The following is a 13,208-nucleotide window of genomic DNA, read 5'->3' on the forward strand; positions in this document are numbered from 1 at the left end:
CCCACCTCCTCCAGCTATACCCTACCTTTCTACAGTTCCCTCCTGTTATTCCCCATCAGGGGATTGATGCACTGATTAAGTTAAGACTCTCATAACCCAATCATTTCACCTCTAAATTTTATTGCCTTATCTCACACATGAGCTCTTGGGGGACACCTAATCTGAACCATAATAGTTCCTGTGTACAGGTCCCTTCCCACTTCTGTCTGCTTTTTAGATTTTTCTCTTTAGCATTGGTTTTGATCAATTTGATTATGATGTACCTTGGTGTGTTGTAGGGACAGATGAGGCAAGGCACTGAAGATGGCAGGAAGCAGTTTTATTTGGCTGCAGCCAGGTTCAGAGGGCACAGCTTTTGCTGTAATCAATCCCTTGAACCCTGAGTTTGGACAGTTTCAGAACTTGATACCTAGCAGGTAAGGGGAGGGGCTCAGAAGTTCACAGTCTGTAGAAGTTCACATAAAAGCAGCTTTTTCTTTCACTGTTTTGGGAAAGTTAACCCTTCAAGGACAACACCTGAGAAGGGGAGAGCTTCTTCTCCCCTTTCTTTCCTCCCCCTGCCAGCTGTTATCATGGAGCCCAATTGGTAACTTCTCTTATCTTAGAAATGTAGACATCTCTGTGAAGCCCCAGCTCAAGGCCAGAGGCCTTGTTTACACATTTCTACAAACTACTGGATACATGTTTGTGGAAAACTAGTAAGGGGGTGCTGATTTCTTCCTAGCCAGTGGCCAAGTAAAACAGGGCAACACGAAAATTGGAAGTTTATCTACATTAAACTCTTTTGAAGAGACTCTTCTGCTGACAGTCCTAAATGCAGCCATGGTGAAGATTTCTGGAGAAACCCAGTTAAGACTTTTCTGTGGAGAAAGGGGGTGCCACTACAGGTGTAGTTTCCTATGCTTAGGGTTCTTGTATTCTTGGATTTTTAGGCTTCTAGTGTTCTTCAAATTTGAAAAACTTGGACAGGTTTTTGAGTGTCTTCTCTCTTTGGACTCAAATTACTCATATAATATGTTGCTTGACACTGTTCCTCAGCTCACTGATGCTATTTCTTCCTTCTCTCCAGTGCTGGGGATTGAACCCAGGGCCTCATGCATGCTAGGCAAATGGTCTACCACTGAGCTATATCCCTGGCCCATTTTTTTGTTGTTTGGGTCCTTTTCTCTATGTTTTATTTTTTAGTATTTTCTAATTGCTATGCTTCAATTTGACAAATATATTTTCCTTCTGCAATGTCTAATGTGCTGTTAATTCCTTAAGTGTATTTTCAACCAGGCCATGTAACTGTTTGATTTGGGTACTTTTTATATCCTCAATGTCTCTATTTAAGTGTTTGAACATATGTCAGACTCTGAGCTGCTTTTACTCACAAACACTAGAGATGCCAATGTGTGGGGATTTTTCTACATCAACAATGGTTCTCCAACTCTCCAGACAGCAACTGGGTGTCCAACAATTCAATTCAATTGACACTACTCAGAGTTCGTGTCATACCCCACAAGTTAAGGGCTTGATCCCACAAGACTGGCTCTACTTGAGATACCAATTGAAAAATCCCAGCCAGTTGTGGCAGTGACATATGCCTGTAATCCCAGCTACTCAAGAGGCTCAGGAAGGAGGATTGCAAATTCAAGGCCAGCGTCAGTAATTTAGTGAGACCCCATCACAAAATAAAAAATTAAAAGGACTGGGGATGTAGCTCAGTGGTAAAGCACCCCTTGGTTCGCTCCTAAATACCCACTCCTAAAAAGAGGAAAAGAAAAATCCCAGGCCTCCAGGACTTCTGACCCCCTCCTTTGGTTTGATAATTTGTTAGAATGGCTCACAGAACTCAGGAAACACTTCACTTACTATTACTGATTTATTTTAAAGTGGATATGACTCAGCAAGAAATAAATGGGAGAGATTATAGGGTGAGATGTGGGGGAGGGAACACCCTCCCAGAATCTTTATGTGCTCACCAACACAGAGCCTTTATGAGGTTTCATCACATAGGCATGATTGATGAAGTCACCAGCCATTGGTGATTAACTCAATCTCCAGTTCCTTTCCCTTCCCAAGAGGCCCCAGTCTTCTAATCACTTGGCGGTTTTCTCTGGCAACCAGCCTCTACTCTGAAGTTACTGAGGTGCCCACCAAGGGCCACCTCGTTAGTATAAACTCAGGTATGGTTGAAGGGTTTGTTATGAATAACAAGCTGCTCCTCTTGCCTCATGACTCTGGAAATTACAGGATTTTTAGCTGTGTGCTAGGAATCAGGAACAGAGACTACATATGTTTCTTATTATAATATCTCACATATGATTATAATAGTAACTGTGTTAGTATCCCTCTCTGATAATTCTAATATCTAATATCTGTCAGTTCTGAGTCACTGTGGGGTTGTTTTTGAGGTTGTTATTGTTGCCCAGAGTGGCCTCAAACTTGGAATTCTGCCTCAGCCTCCTGAGTCACCAGGATTATAGGTGTGTGCCACCTTGCCTGGTTCTGAGTCAGTTTGCTTTTGTTTAAAGACAAAAAAATCTTCAAATTTATTGCCTTTCTTTACCTAACCCACCAAAATAAATTTTTCTCAGTACTGCTATTCCTTTCCACAAAACAAAAGCAAATAATTCAGACATCCTTTATCATTCAAAAATCAAAGAAAATCTTTTCTATTGCCAACACTCTTCATCTGATTTTTAAAAAACCATCTTAAACCACTTCTCCATTATCAAGTTGAGCCTGTTTTTTTCTTCTTAAGTTAATGTTTTATTTTATATTTTTATTGGTGCATTATAATTATGCATAATAGTGGGATTCACTATGCATTATATTTGTACTTGCACATAACATAATTTGATCAATCTCATTCTCCAGTACCTTCCCTTTCCCTGCCCTCCTTCCTCTCCTCAATCATCTTGCTCTACTCTATTTATCCCTTCTTTTATTGTTATTTTAATTAGTGATATATATATATATATATAATATATATATATATATATATATATATATATATATATATATATATAATTAATTGTGGTATATTCATACATGCACATAGCATAATTTGGTAGATTTTATTCCCCAGTACTTCCCCTTGATCCTCTTCCTCTGCTCTATTGGTCTTCCTTCTATTTTCATGAGATTCCCCCTCCCTTTTTATTACAAATATGGAACACACAAATAAGAATTTGTGTCATCCTTGCTCAGGGACCAAGCTAATCTTCTCTGTATCATTCCAGTTTTAGTATATGTGTTGCCAAATTGAGCACTGAATGGGTGTTTTTGTTTTTTTGGTACTGGGGATTGAACCCAGGGGTGCTTAACTACTGAGCCACATCCCAGTCCCTTTTGTTTTTTGGCCAGAGTACCTTTTTATTTTTTATTCTGAGTTGCTTAGGGCCTCGCTAAATTGCTGAGGCTGGCTTTGAACTTGTGATCCTCCTGCCTCAACCTCTTGAGCCACTGGGATTACAGGCATGTACCATCATGCCTGGCACTGAGTTGGTTTTGATTGATTTATTATTTCCTTATTGTAGACAATGTTTTCCTACAAAGTTATTCCTGGAAATCTTTGATTGGATCTCAGATATTGCTGGATGTTTTTTTTATGGTACTAGCAGTTTAATCTAGAGCCTTGAACATGTTAGGTGAGCACTGAGCTATATCCACAGTCCTTTTTATTTATTTATTTTATGAGACAGAATCTCACTAAATTGTCCTGGCTGGCCTCAGACTTGTAATCCTCCTGATCCTCCTGCCTCAGTCACCTGAGTAGCTGAGATTACAGGCCTGCAGCACTAGGCCCAGCTCTATTTTTCTTTCTTTATTAAATTAACATATAATATTGTATGTATTTATGGTATACAACATGTTTTGAAATATATACATTGTGAAATGACTAAAATCTAGGAAATTAGCATATGTAGTGCCTCACATAGTTATCATTTGGTGGTAAGAATACTTACCATCTCTCTTAGCAGTTTTTAAGAATATATTAGGAAAAAAAATATATTAGTAGAGGTCAGGCATGGTGGTGAGCACCTGTAATCTCAGCAACTTGCAGGGCTGAGGCAGGAGGATCGTAAGTTCGAGGCCAGCCTCAGCAATTTAGCAAGGCCCTAAGCAACTTAGTGAGACCAGGTTTCAAAATAAAACATAAGAAAAAGGGCTGGAGATGTGGCTTAGTACTTAAGCATCCTTGGTTCAATCCCAGTGCTACCACACACACACACAAAAAAGGTGGTGTTGGCAAGGGTTGTAATTCAGTGGTAGAGCACTTGCCTAGTATCTGTGAGGCCCTGGGTTTGATTCCCAAGCACTGAAAAAAGAAAGAAAGAATCCATTGGTTGTAAAGATGTGAATTTATTTTACGGCCCTCTATACTGTTCCATTGGTCAGTATGTTTGTTTTTATGCTGATATCATGCTATTTTGATCATTATAGCTTTGTAGTATAGTTTGAAATCATGTAGTGTGAAGCTTTTAGCTTTGTTCTTTCTCAAGATGACTGAGGCAGGAGGATCAGGAGGATTACAAGTCTGAGGCCAGCCAGGACAATTTACAAAAGACATTCGGGGTCTTTTGTAATTCCATACAAATTTTAGTTGTTTTTTTTTTTTTTTTTAATTCTGTAAGAAGTCCTTAACATTTTGGTAGGGATTGCATTGAATCTGTAGATCACTGAGCTACAGCCCCCATTGGATTTTAAAATCCAGAAAAAGGTTAAAAAAAGTTTTTTGTGCCATCATAACCCTCATCCTTAAAAGTTTTCCCTTAAGAACTAGACAAAAATTGGGACTGGGGATGTGGCTCAAGCGGTGGCGCGCTCGCCTTGCGTGCGTGCGGCCTGGGTTCGATCCTCAGCACCACATACAAAGATGTTGTGTCTGCCAAAAACTAAAAAATAAATACTAAAAATTCTCTCTCTCTTTCTCTCTCTCTCTCTCTCTCTCTAAAAAAAAGAACTAGACAAAAATTGATATAAACATGGGTATCTGTGTTTTTAAACTTTTCCTTAATATATCTTTTTAAAAAGTGTACATCTGGGCTGGGGACATAGCTCATTTGGTAGAGTGCTTGCCTTTATGAACAAGGCCCTGGGTTCAATATCCAGAACCACACACACAAAAAAAGTACACTCTTCCAGTGTAATAAGGAGATAGGAGGGAGAAATATAGACGTTAAAAAGAGAGAGCTAGGCAAGGTGGTGCATGTCTATAACCCCAGCAATTTGGGAGGCTGAGGCAGGAAGATTGCAAGTTTGAAACCAGTCTTGACAACTTAGTGAGACCCTGTCTCCAGATAAAAATTGAAAAGGGCTGGGATGTATCTTAGTGATAAAGCACCCTTGGATTTAATCCCCAGTATCATATACACTAAAGATAAAGAGGGGCTGGGGGTGTGGCTCACTGGTAGAGCACTTGTGTAGCATGTACAAGGCCCTGGGTTCCAACTCTAACACGAGAAACAAGAAAGAGAGAGAGAGAAAAGAAAACAAGAAGGGGGAAAATGAGTAGCATGTGGATGAGGTTTACAGAAATGGACTGTGACCATTCACTCTTTCTGAATCTTTAGGTACAGTTTCCATAGAAGGCAATGCATGGCTGATCCTGGTCCCAAGCATCTGCCAGTCACCACTCTGAGCTGGTCATTGCCTGTGTTAGCTACTCTATAAATGGTAAAAACAACGTGTAAAATCTCCATAGAAGAACTCTTCAGTGTGAATATATTTCAGGTATTGTTTAAAATGAACAGTGTCTGAAACCAGGATTCCAAGGAATCATTCAATTCCCCCATCCCGGGGCTGAGGGGGTAGCCTAGCGGTAGATTGCAAGTTCAGCAATTCCCCCATCCCCATTGTACCCAGTTGGTCATATGGCAAAGGGAGAGAGAGAGGACTGTTTCTCTTCCATAAGAGGTGTTGAGAGCCACAGCCGAAGGGGCCCCAGCAAACTTCCAGCTGCCGGCTGATGATTGGCTCACAGCGGCCCCAGCAATATCTAGCTGATTGGCTCCTCTGCGGTGATGCTCATTGGGCTGTTTCCCTGCCCTTTCAGACCATGGAGCTGCTCATTGGGGGACTTTTTTGGCTCCGCCCACGTGACCCAGCCAATCAGCCTCAAGAGCAGGAGGATTGTGGGAGGTGGAGAGAGAGGCTGGTGTTGGAGAGAGAGGCTTGTGGAAAGCCGGTGGTGGCAGTTGGGGCTCTGAGGGTTTTTCCTGAGAGGCTGTTTTGTTTGGCGTGTGTGGTTCTAAAAATAAAGTTAGTTTCTTTTGACAAGTGGCTCCTGATTGTGCCCAGCCAGACTGCGGCATTTGGTGGCCCGTACGGGGAGCGACTGAGGGTAAATGATAAGGTAAACTGCTCGCCCCTGAGGGCAGGGCTAGAGGATGGGTAGCCATTTTAAGATTCCTCTTTTGTTTGGCTTCACTTTTGTTTTAAGTTGCCTGTCCCTGGAGATGAGTGAGACGGAAGAAAAACCGCTCACATCTGAGGAAAAACTATTTGCGTCTGAGGAACAGATAGGGAGAAAGGTCATAATGATTTTTTGTTGTTCCATTTTTATTTCATTCTATCTCGGTTTTGTTTGGTGTTATCTTGTTGGATTGTATTATAGTAGAAATATGGGATCAGAAATTAGTAAAACACAAACCGAAAGAGTGTTAAGTAAATTGTTAGAGGAAGGAGGCATCCCAGTAAAATCAAGAGCAGTCAGGGCATACGTTGATACAATACAAAAATGTACCCCATGGCTTTTTAAGGAGGAGTTGTTGAATATATCACAATGGAACCATCATGCTGAATATTTAAAAAGAATAGAAAAGAAAAGCCCAGGGACTCTGCCAGTTGGCACATTGCCATTGTGGACGTTCGTATCTTGTTTGCTTAGTCCAAAGCCTTCAGTTCAGACAATGGTAGAGGAAGGAGAAGACATATTGATTCAAGTAAAAGAGAAGGTCTCTCAAGCTAGTCAGACAGAGGAAATGATTCAAGTAAAAGAGAAGGTCTCTCAAGTTAGTCAGACAGAGGAAAAGATTCAAGTAAAAGAGAAGGTCTCTCGAACTAGTCAGACAGAGGAAAAAATTCAAGTAAAAGAGAAGGCCTCTCAAGCTAGTCAGACAGAGAAAGAAAGTGTAAAACAGAAAAAGCCATCAGGGGGAAAGTTACAACAGGAGACTGCTACTAACACCTTTCTATCACCAGAGGGTGAAAGTGTCCAACCAACAGCACCACCTCTACAGGAGACTGCTACTAACACCTTTCTATCACCAGAGGATGTAAGTGTCCAACTAACAAGGCCACCTCCATATGCTGGGAGGCCCCCAACCCCCGCAGTTGATAGTTGGGATCCTGAGACAAGATCTCAAATATTAACATGCCCTGTATTTGAGGCAGGAGGGCAGCGAGTTTACCATGTTTTAAATTTCAAAACAGTGAAGCAGCTAAAAGAGGCTGTAACAACCTATGGTCCTCAAGCACCCTTCACTGTAAGCATGGTCGAATCCATTAACAACTTGGACATGACGCCAGCAGATGGGCTAATATGTGTAAAGCTGTGCTAAATGGAGGACAATACCTGTTATGGAAGGTTGCCAATGAGGAATTTTGCAAGGAGACGGCTAGGCGAAATGCAGCAGCTGGTTATCCTCAGGGAAATCTAGATATGTTGTTAGGAAAGGGACCTTATGAGGATCAGCAGCAACAAATTGCATATGATCCTGGTGTATATGCACAAATTGCTGTAGATGCAATTAAGGCATGGAAGACTTTACAAGGACATGGAGGTTTACAAGGTCAATTATCTAAGGTAATACAAGGAGCTAATGAACCTTATGCTGAATTTGTAGATAGGCTTATTCAAACAGCTACCAGAGTTTTTGGGAATACAGAACAAGCAATGCCATTACTAAAACACCTGGCTTATGAGCAAGCGAATCGTTGGTGCAGAGATATCATTAGACCATGGAAACATGAAGATTTAAACACATATATTAAATTATGTAGAGACATTAATGAACAAGAGCAAGTTGTGGCAGCTGCAGTAAAACAGGCTTTAGATGCCAGAGACATTAATGAACAAGGGCAAATTGTGGCAGCTGCAGTAAAACAGGCTTTAGATGCCAGGCCAAGAACATGCTACAATTGTGAACAAACAGGACATTTTAAAAGGAATTGCCCCATTGGAGGAGGGTTTAACAAAACTAGGTATCAAAGGAGTAGAATACCAGGTATTTGCCCACGATGCCATAGAGGGAGACATTGGGCTAATGAATGCCGTTCTCAAACCACCATAGAGGGTACTCCATTATCAAAAAACGAACAAGGACCAGGTGTTTATCCACGATATCGTGGAGAAAGGCATCGGGCTCCATTGCCAAAAAATGGACAGGGGGGCCCAATGCTCCGGGGCCCAAAACCACAAATATACGGAGCACTGGAGGAACCCAGCAACCCCATCAGGGTAGTGCCCAGGACACATTGTCGATCAGATCCCTCATCAGACAAACCAGAGGGAGTGCAGGGTTGGACATCTGCGCCTCCGCCAGAGCAGTACTAACTCCAGAGATGGGAGTTCAAATCATTCCCACAGGGGTGAAAGGACCTCTTCCCAAAGGAACAGTAGGCTTATTATTGGGACGCAGCTCTTCTACTCTAAAAGGACTTATGATAAGTCCTGGGGTAATTGATCCCGATTATGAAGGTGAAATAAAAATTATAGCCAGTTCTCCAAAGGGTATATCAGTAATTTCACCAGGAGATAGAATAGCACATTTACTAATAATACCCAGCCTACATGATAAATTTTCCAGTCGTACTGTAGAAAGAGGTTCCAAGGGATTAGGCTCCACAGGTGTAGATTGGGCTATGCTTTCTTTAAATTTAGATTCTCGCCCCATGCTAAAACTAAATATTCAAGGACATGAATTTAATGGGCTACTGGATACAGGTGCAGACCTTAGCATCATCTCTCGTCAAGAATGGCCAAAACATTGGCCATTACAACAAGCCACTCAAACGCTTCGAGGCCTAGGAGTGGCGACTAATCCCCATAGAAGTGCAATGGTATTAGATTGGAAGGATCCTGAAGGATGTGAAGGAACTATACAGCCATATGTATTGGATCATCTTCCCATAAATTTATGGGGACGAGATGTCCTAGATCAATTAGGTTTGACATTAACAAATAACATCAACCAAAATGCACCCACTATTATGACTAGACAAGGTTTTAGGAAAGGAAAAAGATTAGAAAAACAAGAACAAGGTATAGCAGCACCAATACAAATAGATCAAGGAACAGACAGACATAGGTTGGATTTTCAGAAAGGGCCACTGAGACAATAAAAATTACTTGGAAATCAGAAAGACCAGTATGGGTTCCTCAGTGGCCCCTGACTAAAGAAAAGATACAAGCAGCCCATGACCCAGTCAAACAACAATTAGCGGAAGGACATATACAACCTTCTGTATCTCCCCATAATACTCCCATTTTTGTCATCAAAAAGAAATCTGGTAAATGGAGATTATTGGAAGATTTAAGAGCCATTAATAATGAGATGGTTATTATGGGACCTGCTCAATCAGGGATTCCTCAATTGTCTGCTTTGCCAAAAACCTGGTATGTTTTAGTTATAGATATTAAAGATTGTTTTTTTTCAATTCCAATTCATCCTGAGGATAGTCCACGTTTTGCATTTACTATCCCTGCACTGAATCATGAAGGTCCTGATCAGAGATATGAATGGAAAGTACTCCCTCAAGGGATGGCTAACAGCCCAACTATGTGTCAAATTTATGTTAACAAAGTAATCCAGCCACTTAGAAATCAAAATCCTGAACTACAAATATTTCACTATATGGATGATGTATTATTAGCACACAAAGATAAAAACACATTGCTAGAATGTTATGCCACACTTACAAACTTATTAAAAAATTATAATCTAGAGATAGCAATAGATAAAGTACAATTAAATTTTCCAATTAATTATTTAGGAGTTCTATTATCCTCAACCATGGTCCGTCCACCAAAAATTCAAATACGAGTAGATCAACTCAAATCACTTAACGACTTTCAAAAGTTATTAGGAGACATAAATTGGATAAGGCCTTATTTAGGTATACCAACAGGAGAGTTGGGACCTTTATTTGATATCCTAAAAGGTCCATCAGATCCAAATTCACCCCGCATGTTAACGCCTGAAGCAAGAAAGGCATTAAAAATCATTGAAACATATATGGAAAATATGCATTTGGATAGAATTGATATAAGTTTGCCTTTATTATTTATTGTACTACCAACAAAAAATATTCCTACAGGAGTATTTTGGCAAGAAGGTCCATTATTATGGATACATTTATCTTATTCTCCTAACACTATTTTTACTAGGTATCCTGAGGCTGTAGGACAATTAATACTCAAAGGAATAAAAGCAGCAAAGGGAGTGTTTGGAATTTCTCCCAATAAAATTATTACTCCATATACTATGAATCAAATTGATGAGTTAGCTAATGAGTTAAATACTTGGGCAATAATCATGTGCAAATCTAATGTTTCATTTGATAACCACTTACCATCTAATCCTTTATTTTCTTTTTGGTCATCGCATCCTGTAATTTTTCCAAAAATGACAAGAAAAACACCTATCATGAATGCTCCAAATATATTCACCGATGGATCAAATAATGGTACAGCAGCAATAGTTACCCCTGATCAAACTTTTACATTTTTAGTACCCAAACAATCAGCTCAAAAGGTAGAGCTTAATGCAGTATTACAAGCTTTTGTGATGTTTAAAGATTCTGTATTTAATTTATTTTCCGATAGTCAGTATATAGTTAACGCTATAGTATCCCTTGAAGATGCTGGTAGGATTTCCCCTTCCTCTACTGTTTTCTCTTTGCTTTCCACTATACAAAGTCTAATCTGGGACAGAAAAGATCCATTCTTTATAGGACATATCAGGGCACATACAGGATTGCCTGGAGCCCTTAGTTTGGGCAATGATTTAGCAGATAAAACTATACATGACATACATATTTTCTCTACACTAGAAGAAGCTATAAATTTTCATAAAAGGTTCCATGTCAATGCTAATACTTTACAAAAGCGTTTTAAAATAACTAAGGAACAAGCTAGACAAATAATCAAACAATGTCAAAATTGTGTGACCTTTTTACCACAAGTTAATCTTGGAGTCAATCCTAGAGGATTGATACCTAACCATATTTGGCAGATGGATGTCACACACTTGCCAGAATTTGGAAAATTAAAATATTTGCATGTTACAGTTGATACTTCTTCTGGATTTTTGATGGTCTCCCTTCATGCTGGAGAAAAAACTAAAGATGTTATAGCTCATTGCTTACAAAATTTTGCCACTGTGGGTGTTCCAAAACAGTTAAAAACAGATAATGCCCCTGGTTATACTTCTACCTCTTTTAAACAATTTTGCTCATCATTTGGCATTACTCATATAACAGGAATCCCATACAATCCACATGGACAAGGTATAGTTGAAAGAGCTCATCAAACTATTAAAATGTACTTATTAAAGCAAAAAGATGGAATTGGGAAGGGGTATATATTCCCCAAAGATAAACTTAAAATAACCCTTTTTACTCTAAACTTTTTAAATTTGGATTCATCAGGACTTAGTGCTGCGGAAAGGCATATGTGTCCAAAAAATGTGCATAAGCCCAAGGTACTTTGGAAGGATATTCTAACAGGACAATGGAAAGGTCCTGACCCAGTAATTGTCTGGAGTCGGGGGTCTGTTTGTGTGTTTCCACAGGGAGAACAGCAGCCGATTTGGATTCCAGAGAGATTAACTAAAGCGATTTCTACAGACCAAAAAGAAGATGATTTGACTCAAGTCCATAACAGCTGATATCCAAAACTCCAGTTTGGCTATCCTTACATCTGCGATAGAACCAGGATGCTTTTTTCAATATCAATTTTATTATTGCCCTTTCCCACATTCTATTTTGTTTTTTGAGCTCATACAGACCTAGGTTAATGTTTTGCTGATCAGTTCTATTTTTTTGACTATAGAGTTTTTAAACATTGCAATGGAAATTTCACCTGTAAAAAGTTATAAGGCCTTTACTATTATGTTATGTGTTGTATGTATTATATTATGTGTGCACACTTGTGTTTTGTGTTATATGTTTGAATGTACGTATGTCCATATATCATATATGATGAGCGCTCATGAAAAAATGGATCCAAATATATATATATTTTTATTCACGTGATTTAAATGGTTTAATTTAAATTGGGTAAACAACTGTTGAGGATTGTTTTAATATGTGAACAAAAAAGGAGGTTAACAGATCTGTTTGTTTACTTTCACCTTTCCTTTTCATTATATTTAATAATTCTCTTAAAGATAATGTAAATTGTTAAGAAAATTGTTTTCTTTTAGTGCCTTCTGTAATGTTACATAATTTTTTCTTTAGCCATTATTGCCAGAATTCCTATCTTCATCCCAGTGCCGGTGAAGACAATGTAAATTGTTAAGAAAATTGTTTTCTTTTAGTGCCTTCTGTAATGTTACATAATTTTTTCTTTAGCCATTATTGCCAGAATTCCTATCTTCATCCCAGTGCTGGTGAAGTCAAAGATAAAACCAATCTACAGCTTCTGCAATAGCCATCACTGAACTGCTTGCAGAACTTGCCTGGACACATTGTGAACTCACCTGTATGCATTGTGAACTATCTGTTGGTGTAGCGACTTGTGGTAGTGTTGGGGTATTTTTGCTGATGATGTCATCGGTGGTACAATTTTTCCAAAAGGAGCTGTCAATTGGCTTGGTGTATCTTCCTCCCTTCTGCTTGTCATGATCGTCCAGCTAAAATTTGGGGGCCAACAGAGGTGAGGCAAAGAACCTCACCCCCCCCCCCCCCCCGCTGGTACAAAGACCTCTCCACAGGTGTGGCTGTATACTGGACCGGTAGTCAGTGACGGGTAAGATCCAATTGCAATGGTACCAACCTAAGGTACTTGTTGAGAGCCACAGCCGAAGGGGCCCCAGCAAACTTCCAGCTGCCAGCAAACTTCCAGCTGCCGGCTGATGATTGGCTCACAGCGGCCCCAGCAACATCTAGCTGATTGGCTCCTCTGCGGTGATGCTCATTGGGCTGTTTCCCTGCCCTTTCAGACCACGGAGCTGCTCATTGGGGGACATTTTTGGCTCCACCCATGTGACCCAGCC

General features: G+C 39.9%; 1 non-coding gene across 1 annotated transcript; it reads right to left on the reverse strand.

Annotated features, from left to right (window-relative positions):
- Window positions 1-3,149: 3,149 nt before the first annotated feature.
- LOC114086200 (U6 spliceosomal RNA) lies at window positions 3,150-3,257 on the reverse strand. Its single transcript, XR_003581609.1, has one exon. It is a non-coding gene; the product is annotated as a U6 spliceosomal RNA (small nuclear RNA).
- Window positions 3,258-13,208: the final 9,951 nt, after the last annotated feature.

Source organism: Marmota flaviventris, chromosome X, assembly GCF_047511675.1.
Source record: "Marmota flaviventris isolate mMarFla1 chromosome X, mMarFla1.hap1, whole genome shotgun sequence".
In the NCBI taxonomy this organism is placed as follows: Eukaryota; Metazoa; Chordata; class Mammalia; order Rodentia; family Sciuridae; genus Marmota; species Marmota flaviventris.